Genomic DNA, 11,133 nt, shown 5'->3' with positions numbered 1-11,133 from the left:
GTAGAGGATACTCGGCCGAGTATACTCTATACTCGACCGAGTATCCGGTCTGACGGTTAATATTTTCCGCGGTTGATTTAGAAAGGATTAGAGTTATATTGAGACGCATTTTACAGTTTCTAATCATTTTACAAAACCTAAACTCACAACGTAACTCCAATCCTCTCCAAATCTCCCTCTCATCTGCGTGGATTGTTCGTGAGTCTAGCGAATCTTGCCCTGGGTCGATTATGTCGGTAAGTCTCTTATTTCACGAGTATCATTAAGTTGTCTTTTAGGGTTTTGCCCTAATTATTGTTTTGGGTTAATTTGGGGGTTTAGGGTTTGGTCATTATATGTGTGTTGATTGTTGATTATAATTGTTGTAGGTGACGATGTGGTAATTGCTATGCATTTTGTATGATTGATTAGAGCATATCGGACTGCGAAAAGGTAGGGTTTCTCCTACTCAGTACTGTTAATTGATTGAGATTGCTTATGTTTCATAATTGTTGTTATCTGCTGATCATCGGAGGATGGGTGCTGTGGTGACGATGTTGGGGTGGTTGTGTTGTGATTGTCGTGATGTCGTGGTGTTGTGACAGCTGTGATGGTGTGTGTGATTGTGGTGGAGTCACTTGCGGGAGTGGCTTCACACCCTAGTTCGCCCTCCGTGGAACCCGTCACGGGAGGGGATGTGCACATTAAGGGACAGGGATTATTAGTCGCTCGTTGATGAGCTGGACTAGGTGGGGATGGGTTGCGGTCACCCACTGGCGGCAAGGATTACCTATTGGGCTATACACTTCGGTGTGTAGTCGACTACTGAGTGAGATCCGGAGACCGGGGATGGAGGATGATCAGTCGGTTACACTGTTTGTTTGTCTTATATTGATTGAATGGTACTGACCCCGTTGTTGTTGTTTTGTAAAACCTGCGGTGATCCATTCGGGGATGGTGTGCAGTTTATGACAGGTAATGCAGATGTGTAGCCTTGGGACAGTCATGGGGAGTCATCACTTCGAATCTAGCTTCCGCTATTACGAGTTTAGCTGTCTTTGGTTTCAGTTGTATTGAGTTTCTTACACTTTTATTGTGAGTTGGGCTTAGATTATGTAATCATCAAACTCTTCATACTTTTATAAAGTTGTTTGGATTGTTGCTTTTGATATACTAACATCGGGCAACCGAGATGGTAACAACCTCTCATGCTAGGGTAGTCCTTGGTAAGATACCTTGGTATGAGGGGGTGTTATAAAGTGGTATCAGAGCCGACGATTCCGGCACCTGAGACAAATGAACCCAATGAACTTAGGGAGTCTAAATAAAATGAACCCAGGGAGAGTTGTTTGGAGCTACCGCAAAGACTTGGGAGACATCACGAAGTCACATTATGGACAAGGCCCTCGGGAACTGCGTCCGCGGGATCCACACCAGGCATAATCGACTCGAGGTTCTTTCGAATCGAATTAAGACAAATTAGAGTCGCCACCAAGTTTTTTGGGAACTTGGAACCGTTCAAGTCAACTTTACACCTTTCATCGAAAAGCATAAAGCCAATCGACTACGAGTGATTAAAGATAAAGACTTGTACCCTATATCACTCGATTTGAATGACTCTCGTAATCCAATGGTATTTAGACGGATCCACAAACCATAGATCTTGAGTAAGGGGTGAGGGTACGTGTTGGGAAGCCCATAAGGACACCCAACCCCGCCCGTCAATAACGGCCTCTACTAAGTCAAGTGTCGGATTTCAAACAAGGTCATAGCTACTACGATGTATGATATGCAAACATTGTTTTAACCCTATCATGTGACAACGATTTCTATGTCGATTTAGATGCAACTAAACTAACTTTGTCAAAGTTGTAATTTAGCATGTGGGTTGATTGATCTAAGCAACATATAAACAAAAGCAAACAAGGCTTAGGGGGAATGGGGGAGCCGTTGGGATCTACCTATTACAAACCAGGCATTTCATGCCGACACAACAATAAATTAAAGATACAACTCGATCTAAATACAATGCTATACACACGACATAATACACGGCCACTTGGCCTAGAAAACCGTGCACAAGAGGGGTGGCCCACGGCTTACATGACTCACGGCCTTGGGTCACTCCTCGTAATGTATGCTTTCACTTAATATTATCGAATTAGGAATAAGGCTACGCACCAAAGCATGCATTAGCATAAACCGGGCCACGTTGCTTTAAACAACATGCGGTTTACTACGCTCCTACAAGCATTGGGGCACAACCATCTAACCAAACAAAACTAAGGTTTTTGAAAGAGGTTTTGACTCGATAAAGGGAAACTAACTTGAAAATTACAACTCGATGAACAAACGATAAATTACAAGTTATAAAGCGATAAAGAACAAGTGATTCATAAAACGGACGAAACCAAAAGGACCAAAAGACACGGCCAAATCACGGCCAAACCAAACACGGCTACCCTAGGTCCTAGGTCAGGTTCATTAGTTAGATCAAATGATTGCGAAACGAACTCCAAACAAATTAGAAAACAAGTTGAAAACGACGTTGATCGGTTGAGATGATGTCGCGCAAAGGGGCATTCTACACGGCCTAAAAGGGGTCAAGTTAGGTCAAATTCGCTAATTAATTTAACTCATCGAGTGTCAATAAGAAGGTGCTAATCACGCACTCTCATACTAGCGAGAAATTATGTGAAAGAGAGATGCATTCGATTGAATTACAGAATTGTTAGTTGATTTTAAAGCTTATGTCGAAGTCACCTATCGTGTCTAATTAGGTTATTGAATTGATCTAATGTCATCTAAATAAGTTATATGTTAACAATCAGAAGTCATACTAACATGCAACGGGTCCTAAGGTGGGTCGAATTGGCCGAGACAAACAAAGGGTCAAAAACGAAGAGCGAAAGTTAGAAATTCGTTTTATTTATGCCCTACCTTGAACACGAGGATATGTAAATGAGACGGGGGTGTACGACCGACTGAAGTAGCGGTTTATTTTCCCATCTCAAGTCAACGCGGGTGTTCATGGTGGTACTTTAACTCATACTCGGACTAAACTAGTTTCATAGTTAATTTAGACGATGAATAAAAGCGATAAACAAACAAAAATAAACTATAAGAAAAGCAAGCATAAAAACGAAATAAAAAAGGAGAAAGAGGAGGATTTGATGCACCCTCAACCTACATGTATCGTTGACACCGTCTTGGGTCGTAATCGATGGTAGATTTTATCTCGAGAGGCCGTCGTCGACGAAGAACAAAGCAAACACGCGTTTTTTGGCAAATCTGGACAGCAACTTTCAAACGATGATTTCTCCCTCGTTTCACGATGAAAATTCGATTTAAAAGATGTTTTGAAAACTAGAAAGAGAGGAGAACAGAGATCTTAAAGCAACCCCTGCTCGTTTTGGGTTATTGGGCACGAAAAACGAGCACAAACAGAACTGGACAGACAAGAACAAACCGCGAAAACAGAGTGTATAACACTTTGTTTTTCGAGGGATTTCGTGTACTCTCAAGGGCAATTTGGCTCGTAAATCTTTGTCTAATGTGTAGATGGATGTTATGTGGTTAATTAGGAACAAGAAACTCGAGTTTTGATGGAGGTTTGAGGGAGGAACGAATTGTTTTTCGAGGAAGACACACAAACAGTTTCAGTTTGTATGTCGGTTTTGTGGAGGGTTTTTGAGAGGCAATTAGGGTTTGTTTCTGAGGTTTAAAGCTTGTAAGTGACGGTTGTATGTATGGAGAACTTAGAGGAATGAATGTTCTGTGAAGGGAGGGTATTTATAAGGAGCTAAAGTAGGTTAAAAGGGAGGAGAGGCAGACGGGCTTGGCTAAGCATAGCTGCTGTCCAGCAGCTTTTGGGGGGTTTTCTAGGGTTCGTTTGGGGGGTTTTCTTGGTGATTAAGGTAAGGTAATATGAGTAGGATATTAGGGTATGGGTTAGGGTTAATGGGCACGGGTTTTGGTGGTATTTGGAGCGGGTTTTGGGCTCGGGATTGAGCTGCGAAACAGGGGGGCTGTTTCGTGTTTTGTGGGCTGGTTGGGGGTGATTTGGGGCATGGTTTGGGCCGTGGTTATGGGGTTCGAACTGGGGTTGGATGGGTAGTGGTCTAGGTTGGTTAGTGGACTCGAGATTCGTGCCAACTCGTAAAGAAAACGGGCTCAAAAACCGAGCTAAAATCGAGCTCAAAAACACATGTTCAAAACGAGTTCTTTTTGATTTTCAAATCGATTTTTCAAATCAATTAACACATTAAAATAAATGATTTTTCAAACCAAATATACTCATAAAATGATTTTTCAAATCAAATATTTATTTTATTTTCAATAAAAATAAACTTGGGAAAATAAATTCAAAATAAAATAAATTGAATTTACCTTAAAAAAGCTTTAATTTAAATATCATTTAAATTAATAAAATGAACTCACTTAAAAAAAACATTAATTTAAATATCATTTAAATTAATAAAATACTTCATCGACGACGCCCATTCTACATCGTAAAACGAGCTCCAAATAATGACAATGACAACTAAAGAATACATGTGTCCTATCATCATCGGGTGTTTGTCGGGTTCTCTATAAATTCCAATATCGACGGATACGGGTATCTACACACATTAAGGCCCTTACGAGCTCAAGCCGGTCACGGGAGGAACTGTGTTGTGTGTTTATTTGATTCATGCGTGTGGTGTGTCGAAATTGAATGCTTGGAACATGTGGTAGAAGGTGTAATGTGTGAAAATCTGTGAAGGACATTGTGAAAGTGGTAGAAAGGCATGATGGAATTGATGTGTGAAATCAGTTGAAACGGTTTTGGCATGAAAAGTATTGGCATGTTACGTGTTTACTATGTGGCTTTCAGATTTATGACGTAATATGCTTAACTTTGGGTAGCGATGCATAGTATATAGAATTGCATGCTTAAGTATGTTATCGTAAGTTTATGTCGTGTTTAATTTTCATGTGAGTATGATAAAAGTGCATCTATGTACTGGTTTTTTTGAAGTATTGAGTTGTTGTTGTTGCCTTATGCATGTTCAAATTGTTTTGGTTGAGAAAATTTGATTTTGTATGAAAACCGATTATGGAAGGGTTGTCTTAAAACTGTCATAAGTTGAGTTCTAGAAACGATATTGTTGTAATTCCAATTGGAGGTAATATCTTGTCTTCTTACGATTCTAAGATAGGTCACACGCCCAAAATGACCAAGTAACGAGTGAGATATGACTATTTTACGAAAACTGGACGGTGCTGAGAACTGCGCTGATACTCGACCGAGTATTCCATTTTCGGCCGAGTAATCTCTCTGTGATAATTTTTTTTAGCTTCTGGAGTCATGAACTCGGCCGAGTAGTCTCATTACTCGACCTAGTAGTCTCATTACTCGACCGAGTATCCTTTACTCGGCCTAGTACGCCATGTACTCGACCGAGTACCTCTTTGGACGGTCATTTTGAGTCGATGGTTATGTTCTTACATTTGTTTTGAGTCGTAGCGTATGTACACATGTACGTTTTAGGTCTTAAAACGTTCTTTTATATATGTGACGGTCTGGATACGTAAGTTACTAAAGGCTATGACAAGGAGAATTCCGGCTTGTGAAGGACATGTGTTGGGTAAGAAAGACATGTGTTAATATGGTTGTGAGGGATAGTGGAAAAAGGAAAGGGAGGAATGATGAGCTAATCAAGGTAAGGAACATGTTGGTAAGATATGGTGAGTGATATAGTAGTGTGTTGAGTAATATAAAAGTCAGTGTTTATGGGCAAGAGTGATATAAAGGTAAAGAAATGTGAGGATGAAAGATCGAGATGAGGGATGCGAATAGTGGCAAATTGGGATGTATAAGGATTTATGGAAGGGAGACGGTTAGGATTGTGTTGCTTAAGGATATATGTAATGAAAGGTTGCTTTAGAGGGATGAAGTATAGAGGTATATAGTGAACGTAGATGGAGTTATGTCGCGACGTGAATTTGTAGATAGTGACTGAGTTTGGGAATTTGGAATATCAAGGGGTGAGCCTAGTGTGTAATTCTTTGGGAAATTAACGGTATGAGGTAAATTTTTGGTTTTCTAAAGATACGAAAGGGAGACACGACTAATTGAAGAGTAACTGTTAGTGTGTGGATTTGATGGTGACAAGGGGAGTGAGAAGCAAGATGAGAGAAGATAAATGATAAGAAGAATGATAAGATATTGATATGAATTAAGGGAATTAGAGTTGTGGAGCTATGGAAAAATAAACAATTACTAAAGAGTTAGGTAGAAAGAGAAAGAAGATGAATTATTAATTGGTATTATTGAGTAAAAAGGGGGAAATAAGGATGGAAGTAAGTTGAGAGAATGTTGACCGGAGTTAGGGAGCATGAAGGTAGGAAATTATGGAAATGTACGATAGCCTCACTAGAGGGTGGGAGTTAATGGTTATATAAGAGAGTAGGACGACATGTTAGCCGTGAGTTTCGAGGTATTTAATAGAATGAGAAGCTTGTAGAGTATTTGCACGATCTGAGATTTTGATGGAGAGTTAGGTAACGATATGATAAAGGATAGAATTGGGAATAATGTTGAGGTAGATTTTGTTGATGGATTGGATGTTCGTTATTTGGGATGATAACCAAAGAGAGAAAACGAATTGTTATATTAAGAAGTGATAGTAAGAGAGTAGTCACATGGAGGATGTTGGTGTCATAGTATTGTCACTAGTGGTTGAGGATGATGTTACTTTAGGGAGGTTAGTTGTTCTAATGAGGTTGATTTTGTGGAGGTGATTAGTATGTTTGGTTGGGAGGGAGTATAAGATGTGGATATATGAGGTGTTCGCTCGAAATTGGGTACTGATGTTATGGCTACATTTGCCGGAGGGGTGATAATTGTGTGTATGAGAGGATATGTTATGAAAGGTACCTGAGTTAAGTCCGGATGAGAGGTATTCATTGTCAAGTGGTAACTTACGTGGTCAGGATTAGCTAGTTATTAGATTCGATTATGGGACCATGAGGTGTATACAACTTTGTGTGAGGTCCTGGCCTCACGAGTAATGATGGGGCATAATAGTCACGAGTTGTTATATGTGTGTTCCGCGTCATATGTTATATTTATATGTGTATGTATGATATCTGTAAGTAATGGTGTGAGGTTTCGGCCTCAAGAGTCATGGTATGGATAATATTAATAAGGTTGGTATTTATGATCCCGTCTAATATGCTGCTTCATGATCTGGTAGAGCAGTTTTAAGAAAGTCTTGTGGTCAAGGAAGCTGTGCTGAGTCAGTGTTATGAGATTGTAAAAGTTATTATGGCTATCGATGTGGTTTTGTGCACTGTGCACGGTAATTCGTGCTGTGATACGAGTATTTTCGTGTTGTCATAGATCGTTGTTTGTTTACTTCTATTTCTTGTCAGTGTCGGTCGGGACATATAAACCGTTGTTTTGTTTCCGGATGTTTCTTACCAGTGTCAGTATGGGTATGGTTCTGTTGGTTTTTATAGAGTATGGTATGAAAAAAGAGTTGGGTATGGTTCTGTTGTTGTCGTGGTATAGTAGTAATCTGTTCGTGGGATACAGTTGTGAGAGGTTGTTGGAGTACTTTTGATCTTGTTTTAGATGAGGCATTGGTGGACATAGTTGTGGCAAGAGAATTGTGGAGCATGTGTAGTATTGAACTAGAACTACATGTGGTTTAGCACCTTTTCTTGGGACTGTGAGTACAGAGTGAGTTTTGGGACTTAGTATGATGTCGAGTCAAAGGTGAGTTCTGTGGTAATAGAAGAGATGGACTTGAGAAGCTAACGTGAGTATGTGTAACAATTTTTGATTGTGAGATAAGATTGTGGAGATGAGTGTATATGTATATAGAAGTATGTCGTTTTGTGGTAATGTAGAAGATATGGAGTAGTGGTTATGCTGAGGATTTTATGATATATGTTATGGGAGTACAGAATAATTGGAGGCACGAGAACTGTTAGAGAAAGAGAGCCCTGGATATAGAAATGGTTGTAGGTCTTAAGGTTGCAGTGGGTTATCGTTGAGATGCGATGGTAATGAGGTTTATGGGAGGTATAATAAAGGACCTAGTATTAGTGAGTTACGAGGACGTAACATTTATCTTAAGAGGAGTAGAAAGGGAAAAGGGAGTTTGATGGTTGTACATGTTATAGCACATTTGGAAGTTTGAGTGTTGGTGTAGAGTAAAGGATGGATTCGTGTTATGGTTGATTTTAATACAGGTAATGGCAGTGCTCGTAGTAGTATGATGTTTAGGAGTGTGAGTAAAATTCGATAGTATTAACGGATTGTGTGAGGATGTTTATGTATGTGAGTAAACTTCAAGGACGAAGTTCGTTCTAAGGGTGGTAGAATGTAACATTCCATCTTGATGGTTGATCTTGTCCGGTGGATTAACTTGGTAGTGAGTTACTAGTGAGTGTTATGGAAGTGAGACAAGGTTGGCAACATTATATTGTGGATATTTGGTAATATTATGGAGTTAGTATTGAGAGTATATGCTGTAGTTGGGACGATATCGTGAGTCATGTTGTGGAAGTAAGTGTGGTTGGTAGACCTAGTGTTAGGTGTCCAGGTTTCATAGGTTGGGTTGGAACTTCGGGGACGAAGTTCTTTTTAAGGAGGGAAGACTGTAATACTATGGATTTTATAGGCTGGTACTCGACCGAGTATAGCGTACTAGGTCGAGTAAAGTGTGTTGGGTATTCTGTTTGGCTACTGCCCAGGAATACTCGGCCGAGGAGGGGTAATACTCGACCGAGTAGAGGATACTCGACGAGTATACTCTATACTCGACCGTGTATCCGGTCTGATGGGTAATATTTTCCGCGGTTGATTTAGAAAGGATTAGAGTTATATTGAGACGCATTTTACAGTTTCTAATCATTTTACAAAACCTAAACTACACAACGTAACTCCAATCCTCTCCAAATATCCCTCTCATCTGCGTGGATTGTTCGTGAGTCTAGCGAATCTTACCTTGGGTCGATTATGTCGGTAAGTCTCTTATTTCACGAGTCTCATTAAGTTGTCTTTTAGGGTTTTGCCCTAATTATTGTTTTGGGTTAATTTGGGGGTTTAGGGTTTGGTCATTATATGTATGTTGATTGTTGATTATAATTGTTGTAGGTGACGATGTGGTAATTGCTATGCATTTTGTATGATTGATTAGAGCATATCGGATTGCGAAAAGGGAGGGTTTCTCCTACTCAGTACTGTTAATTGATTGAGATTGCTTATGTTTCATAATTGTTGTTATCTGCTGATCATCGGAGGATGGGTGTTGTGGTGACGATGTTGGGGTGGTTGTGTTGTGATTGTCGTGGTGTCGTGTTGTTGTGACAGCTGTGATGCTGTGTGTGATTGTGGTGGAGTCACTTGCTGGAGTGGCTTCACACCCTAGTTCGCCCACCGTGGAACCTGTCACGGGAGGAGATGTGCACATTAAGGGACAGGGATTGTTAGTCGCTCGTTGATGAGCTGGACTAGGTGGGGATGGGCTGCGGTCACCCACTGGCGGCGAGGATTACCTGTTGCGATGGGTAATCTGGCAGGGCTACACACTTCGGTGTGTAGTCGGTTACCGGGTGAGATCGGGAGACCGGGGATGGAGGATTATCAGTCGGTTACATTGTTTGTTTGTCTTATATTGATTGAACGGTACTGACCCCGTTGTTGTTGTTTTGTAAAACCTGCGATGATCCATTCGGGGATGGTTAGCAGTTTATGACAGGTAATGCAGATGTGTAGCCTTAGGACAGTCATGGGGAGTCATCACTTCCAATCTAGCTTCCGCTGTTACGAGTTTAGCCGTCTTTCGTTTCAGTTGTATTGAGTTTCTTACACTTTTATTGTGAGTTGGGTTGAGATTATGTAATCATCAAACTCTTCATACTTTAATAAAGTTGTTTGGATTGTTGCTTTTGATATACTAACCTCGGGCAACCGAGATGGTAACAACCTCTCATGCTAGGGTAGTCCTTGGTAAGGTACCTTGGTATGAGGGGGTGTTACATTACACCTATTAGATTCCTATTGCTTCATCTTCTTGTTAATTAATCTATGTGTGTGATTTCCACTAGAGGAGTTAATAAGTTGGGTCAATTATTAAGTGTGATTTCCTTATGATTGGCTTCTAATTAAGGGAATTTGGGGATTCAATCTCACTAATAGGGCAATAATATTAATTAGAAGGATTGATTGAGTGGTTTTATCAACTAAAGTGCCTCACTTTATTGAGTCGGATTAAGTCTCTCTTAAACTTGATAAATTTCCATCTTAAAACTTGATTGCTTGATTACTTGTTGTTCACTCTTATTTGATTTTCATTTTGTTACTTTTGAAAACCAACCAAACCCCCCTCCCCCCCTTTTTACGTACTTGTTGATTAATTTGTCACAATTGCTCTAGTTGTTCTTTTGATTACACCATTGCAAAACCCCCTTCTCTTAGGTTCGATCCCATTGCTTGCTACTTTACTAGTTTATAATTAGTATTAAGTAGTACGTATTGTGGGATATAAATTGTTAATTTGGCCGTCTTAAATAGCGATGTTTTAGGCGTGTCACAGGTCAAATAAAACCCACTTGGGAAGATAAAAACAAGCCTCATTTTGTGATTACCTAGGCACTCTTACTTTTATTTTATCTACCCATGTAGGTGATACTTAACCCGTCATAAGTTTGTGACGAATATATCTGTCACAAGGGAGACTTATTATTTAATTTAATATATTTTTTTCCTTTTCTATGTGTGATTGTTGGTTTTTTTTCCGTAACTTAAAAATATTTAAAAAGGCTATAAGAGTAAATAACCTATAAAGTGTAATACTAATAAGGTTTAATCACCTAAATATTGGATATTTTGTGATTTATGTATATTTTAATATTTTATTCTAGAAAAAAGGCAACCGTATCGGATACTGTATGTCCGGTTTCATATTTTGCCGATCCTTATCCGATACGGTTTTTAAAGAACCGTATCGGATATCCGGAAATTCGTATCGGATATCTGGAAATCCGTATAATTAAATTCGTACAGCGTATCAGATACGTATAATAAAACCGTATCATATAATTTTGCTCAGCCCTAGTTCTTACCTCTCTAATGTGCGAAACACTCCCTTCATTTGC

Source organism: Silene latifolia, chromosome 6 (assembly GCF_048544455.1).
Source record: "Silene latifolia isolate original U9 population chromosome 6, ASM4854445v1, whole genome shotgun sequence".
In the NCBI taxonomy this organism is placed as follows: domain Eukaryota; kingdom Viridiplantae; phylum Streptophyta; class Magnoliopsida; order Caryophyllales; family Caryophyllaceae; genus Silene; species Silene latifolia.
This window is presented reverse-complemented; position numbering follows the sequence as displayed.